The following is a 4793-nucleotide window of genomic DNA, read 5'->3' as shown; positions in this document are numbered from 1 at the left end:
GGATGGGACGGGTATGGTTGGGAGGGTTACGGTTGGGACGGTTATGGTTGGGATGGTGAAGGACAGGACGGTTATGGTTGGGACGGTGAAGGATGGGACGGGTATGGTTGCGATGGTGAAGGATGGGACGGGTATGGTTGGGAGGGTTACGGTTGGGACGGGTATGGTTGGGAGGGTTACGGTTGGGAGGGTTATGGTTGGGACACACGATTGGGAGGGGGATGGGCAGGTCTATAAAAGCAGTTAACCCTTTCCTGTATCCTCCGATATAATTGCCCCGGCACAGAGTTTATTGCAGCGTCTGGAGGTCATGGCTGTAAAACACAACAACTGCCCCCCCCTCCCCCCATGCTGGGACTTGTAGTTCCCCCGGAGTGGGAGAACGGCGGCTTTCCAATACCTGGCCATACACACACACAGATATCTAACCGGAAAACCTCAGGCGACGCAGGAAGTCTGGATGACCTCAGGGAACGAACGGCTAAAACCGGAGAGAAAGGAATAGAAGCCGGGAGCCGTCACCCGGAGCGACCAATCAAAATCCTCGATTAGATTGTTTCTGGAAGACGACGGCCGAGCGACGTGAATGAGAATCTCCGGGAACGACGGCGATCCCGATCCCATCCATGAGAATCTTCCGGAGCGCCCATGATCTGCGACGTCTCTGAACGCTGCGTGGTTAACCCCTTCACCTCCCCGCTCAGATTCCCACAAGCGCCGATCACCCTCCATGCGGATCCCGTAACCTCCATGTGACAATTTCCTGGGAACATCAGCCAGTTATTGCGTCGGGGGCCCCAAAAGTGAATTCTGGGCCCCCAGTGTGGGGGCTGCTGGTTTCCTTTAGATTGGGAGTGTGGGGTGACCAGCCATCGATCATGTGACCATGTCGGCCGACCAGCTGGTTACAATGTATCTTTGTCTGAGATGGAGGTCGGAGGTCAGAGGGCAAAATGTTGTATTTAGGACTTGGAGGGAGCGCTGAGGGGTGACGTGACCAACCCCCGTTATGTCATTGTTCTGATCACCAGAAGAGGAGGAATGGGGAAACCTTCCACTGGGGACACCTGCTCCTCTGACAACCTACCCCCGCATTGGAAAGATATCCTCTCACTTCCTGTTGAAGCTAAAGGACAGGAAGTGAAGGGGAATCTCCCATTGGGGACAAACGTGGCAAAAAAAATTAACCCTTTCCTACCCTATCCGAAATGAATGAGGAAGGAGAGGTAGGTGTGCGTACTGGGGAGGTGGACGTTGTAGGTGTGCGTGCTGGAGAGGGGAAGAGGTAGATGCGCATATTGGGGAGGGAAGGAAGGAGGTAGGTGTGCGTACTGGGGAGGGGAAGGGGGTAGGTGTGCATACTGGGGAAGGAGGTAGGTGTGCGTACTGGGGAGGGGAAGGGGGTAGGTGTGCATACTGGGGAAGGAGGTAGGTGTAAATATTGGTGAGGGGAAGGAGGTAGGTGTACATATTGGTGAGGGGAAGGAGGTAGGTGTACATATTGGTGAAGGGAAGGAGGTAGGGGTACATATTGGTGAAGGGAAGGAGGTAGGTGTACATATTGGAGAGGGGAAGGAGGTAGGTGTACATTTTGGTGACGGGTAGGAGGTAGGTGTACATATTGGTGAAGGGAAGGAGGTAGGTGTACATATTGGTGAAGAGAAGGAGGTAGGTGTACATATTGGTGAAGGGAAGGAGGTAGGTGTACATATTGGTGAGGGGGGAAGAGATAGGTCAGTAAATGGCTGTTCAGAAGATGTAGGTGAACTTACCTGCTGGGCGATGTACAGGTTTCTCTCTGGACGAGGTAGGTGTGCGTATTGGGGAGGTGAAGAGGTAGGTGTACTCACTGGTGATGGGGAGGGGGCAGGTTTGCTGTATGTTTGGGGAACTTGCAGAACTTTGTCTAGGAGAGGTAGGTACAGCGAGTGGAGATGGGAGGTAGAAGGTAGGTGGCTGGTAATCTGGCAGAACGTGGTCTAGGAGAGGTAGGTACAGCGAGTGGAGATGGGAGGTAGAAGGTAGGTGGCTGGTAATCTGGCAGAACGTGGTCTAGGAGAGGTAGGTACAGCGAGTGGAGATGGGAGGTAGAAGGTAGGTGGCTGGTAATCTGGCAGAACGTGGTCTAGGAGAGGTAGGTACAGCGAGTGGAGATGGGAGGTAGAAGGTAGGTGGCTGGTAATCTGGCAGAACGTGGTCTAGGAGAGGTAGGTACAGCGAGTGGAGATGGGAGGTAGAAGGTAGGTGGCTGGTAATCTGGCAGAACGTGGTCTAGGAGAGGTAGGTACAGCGAGTGGAGATGGGAGGTAGAAGGTAGGTGGCTGGTAATCTGGCAGAACGTGGTCTAGGAGAGGTAGGTACAGCGAGTGGAGACGGGAGGTAGAAGGTAGGTGGCTGGTAATCTGGCAGAACGTGGTCTAGGAGAGGTAGGTACAGCGAGTGGAGACGGGAGGTAGAAGGTAGGTGGCTGGTAATCTGGCAGAACGTGGTCTAGGAGAGGTAGGTACAGCGAGTGGAGACGGGAGGTAGAAGGTAGGTGGCTGGTAATCTGGCAGAACGTGGTCTAGGAGAGGTAGGTACAGCGAGTGGAGACGGGAGGTAGAAGGTAGGTGGCTGGTAATCTGGCAGAACGTGGTCTAGGAGAGGTAGGTGCATGGAGTGACAGAACTTCCTCTAGAAGAGAGGTAGGTGCAGCCTGGTCAGGGATTAGAGGTAGGTGTACTTCATGGCGAGGGGGAGATATTTGGTGCATTTAGCGGAGGTTTAGGTGACAAGACAGGGCAGGGATAGGTGCACTTACCGGCTGTCAATGAAAGATCAGACGGCAGCGGATGGAAGAGGTAGGTGCACCAAGTGTTTGGAAAATGTGCAGGTTGTGGTTAAGAGATAAGTACACCAAGCAGAGAAAGAGAAGAGTAAGCGGCTTATTGGTTATCTTGAAGGACCTTGTCTAGAAGAGGTAGGTGTACTTAGCGGTGGGTTATGAAGAGGTAGGTATATTTAGTCATTGGGAGGTTCTCAGATCTTTGTGTAGAAGAGGTAGGTGTACTTAGTGACAGGGGTGAGGAGGGAGGTGTACTTAGTGACAGGGGTGAGGAGGTAGGTGTACTTAGTGACAGGAGTGAGGAGGTAGGTGTACTTAGTGACAGGGGTGAGGAGGTAGGTGTACTTAGTGACAGGGGTGAGGAGGTAGGTGTACTTGGTGACAGGGGTGAGGAGGTAGGTGTAATTAGTGACAGGGGTGAGGAGGTAGGTGTACTTAGTGACAGGGGTGAGGAGGTAGGTGTACTTAGTGACAGGGGTGAGGAGGTAGGTGTACTTAGTGACAGGGGTGAGGAGGTAGGTGTACTTAGTGACAGGGGTGAGGAGGTAGGTGTACTTAGTGACAGGGGTGAGGAGGTAGGTGTACTTAGTGACAGGGGTGAGGAGGTAGGTGTACTTAGTGACAGGGGTGAGGAGGTAGGTGTACTTAGTGACAGGGGTGAGGAGGTAGGTGTACTTAGTGACAGGGGTGAGGAGGTAGGTGTACTTAGTGACAGGGGTGAGGAGGTAGGTGTACTTAGTGACAGGGGTGAGGAGGTAGGTGTACTTAGTGACAGGGGTGAGGAGGTAGGTGTACTTAGTGACAGGGGTGAGGAGGTAGGTGTACTTAGTGACAGGGGTGAGGAGGTAGGTGTACTTAGTGACAGGGGTGAGGAGGTAGGTGTACTTAGTGACAGGGGTGAGGAGGTAGGTGTACTTAGTGACAGGGGTGAGGAGGTAGGTGTACTTAGTGACAGGGGTGAGGAGGTAGGTGTACTTAGTGACAGGGGTGAGGAGGTAGGTGTACTTAGTGACAGGGGTGAGGAGGTAGGTGTACTTAGTGACAGGGGTGAGGAGGTAGGTGTACTTAGTGACAGGGGTGAGGAGGTAGGTGTACTTAGTGACAGGGGTGAGGAGGTAGGTGTACTTAGTGACAGGGGTGAGGAGGTAGGTGTAATTAGTGACAGGGGTGAGGAGGGAGGTGTACTTAGTGACAGGGGTGAGGAGGTAGGTGTACTTAGTGACAGGGGTGAAGAGGTAGGTGTACTTAGGGACAGGGGTGAAGAGGTAGGTGCGCATGTGTCAGCAGTGTCTGGAAACATGCAGAATTGGGAGAGCCGAGACTCCGGTCGCTCTTACTATCCCGTCTCGAGAAAGCCTGCAGAGCAGGGAAAGGTGCACTTACCAGCCTCACGGCAAGGGGGTGGATGAGGTAGGTACACTTACCAGGAGGAGATCCAGAAGGAATTCCATACAGTGCAGCCCTAGGGGGGTACAATCCATCCAAAAGAGGTCCTGTAAGTGTCCGGGGAGAGGCGGGGAAGGCTGTCGGCGCGGGATACGAGTCCACGGCGCGGGATACGAGTCCACGGCGCGGGATACGAGTCCACGGCGCGGGATACGAGTCCACGGCGCGGGATACGAGTCCACGGCGCGGGATACGAGTCCACGGCGCGGGATACAGATCGGGCAATGCTCTGCAGATCTACAGAGGGGTCAGTGATGAAATAATCTGCAGAATATATCACTATGGATCCGTCAGGGGGGATGGGACGGAGCGATGCTCTGCAGCTCTATAGAGGGGGGTCAGTGGAGGAATAGTCTGCAGCATATCTCAGTATTGGATACAAGTATCTCGGTCTGTGGGGGCTGGAAGGGTTAATCTGCATCAGGTTCTCCCCGGCATGTGACGTCGGATTCTGTGCGGAGCGTCTATTAGAAGAATTCAGACATTTATATCATCCGATGTTTGGGATAGTTCCTGCCACACA

General features: G+C 53.7%; 1 protein-coding gene across 1 annotated transcript in view; it reads right to left on the bottom strand.

Moving 5' to 3' along the window:
- Positions 1 to 4344, bottom strand: part of LOC108802222 (neuroblastoma suppressor of tumorigenicity 1) — a 16197-nt gene extending 11853 nt beyond the window's left edge. The window contains exon 1 of the mRNA XM_018574093.1: positions 4261 to 4344. The gene's annotated coding sequence lies outside the window, so the exon portion shown is untranslated. The remainder of the gene's footprint in view (positions 1 to 4260) is intronic.
- Positions 4345 to 4793: the final 449 nt, after the last annotated feature.

Source organism: Nanorana parkeri, unplaced genomic scaffold (assembly GCF_000935625.1).
Source record: "Nanorana parkeri isolate BGI_ZX_2015 unplaced genomic scaffold, ASM93562v1 scaffold2733, whole genome shotgun sequence".
In the NCBI taxonomy this organism is placed as follows: Eukaryota; Metazoa; Chordata; class Amphibia; order Anura; family Dicroglossidae; genus Nanorana; species Nanorana parkeri.
Note: the sequence above shows the minus strand (reverse complement) of the source record. Positions and strands in the feature narration are given on the sequence as shown.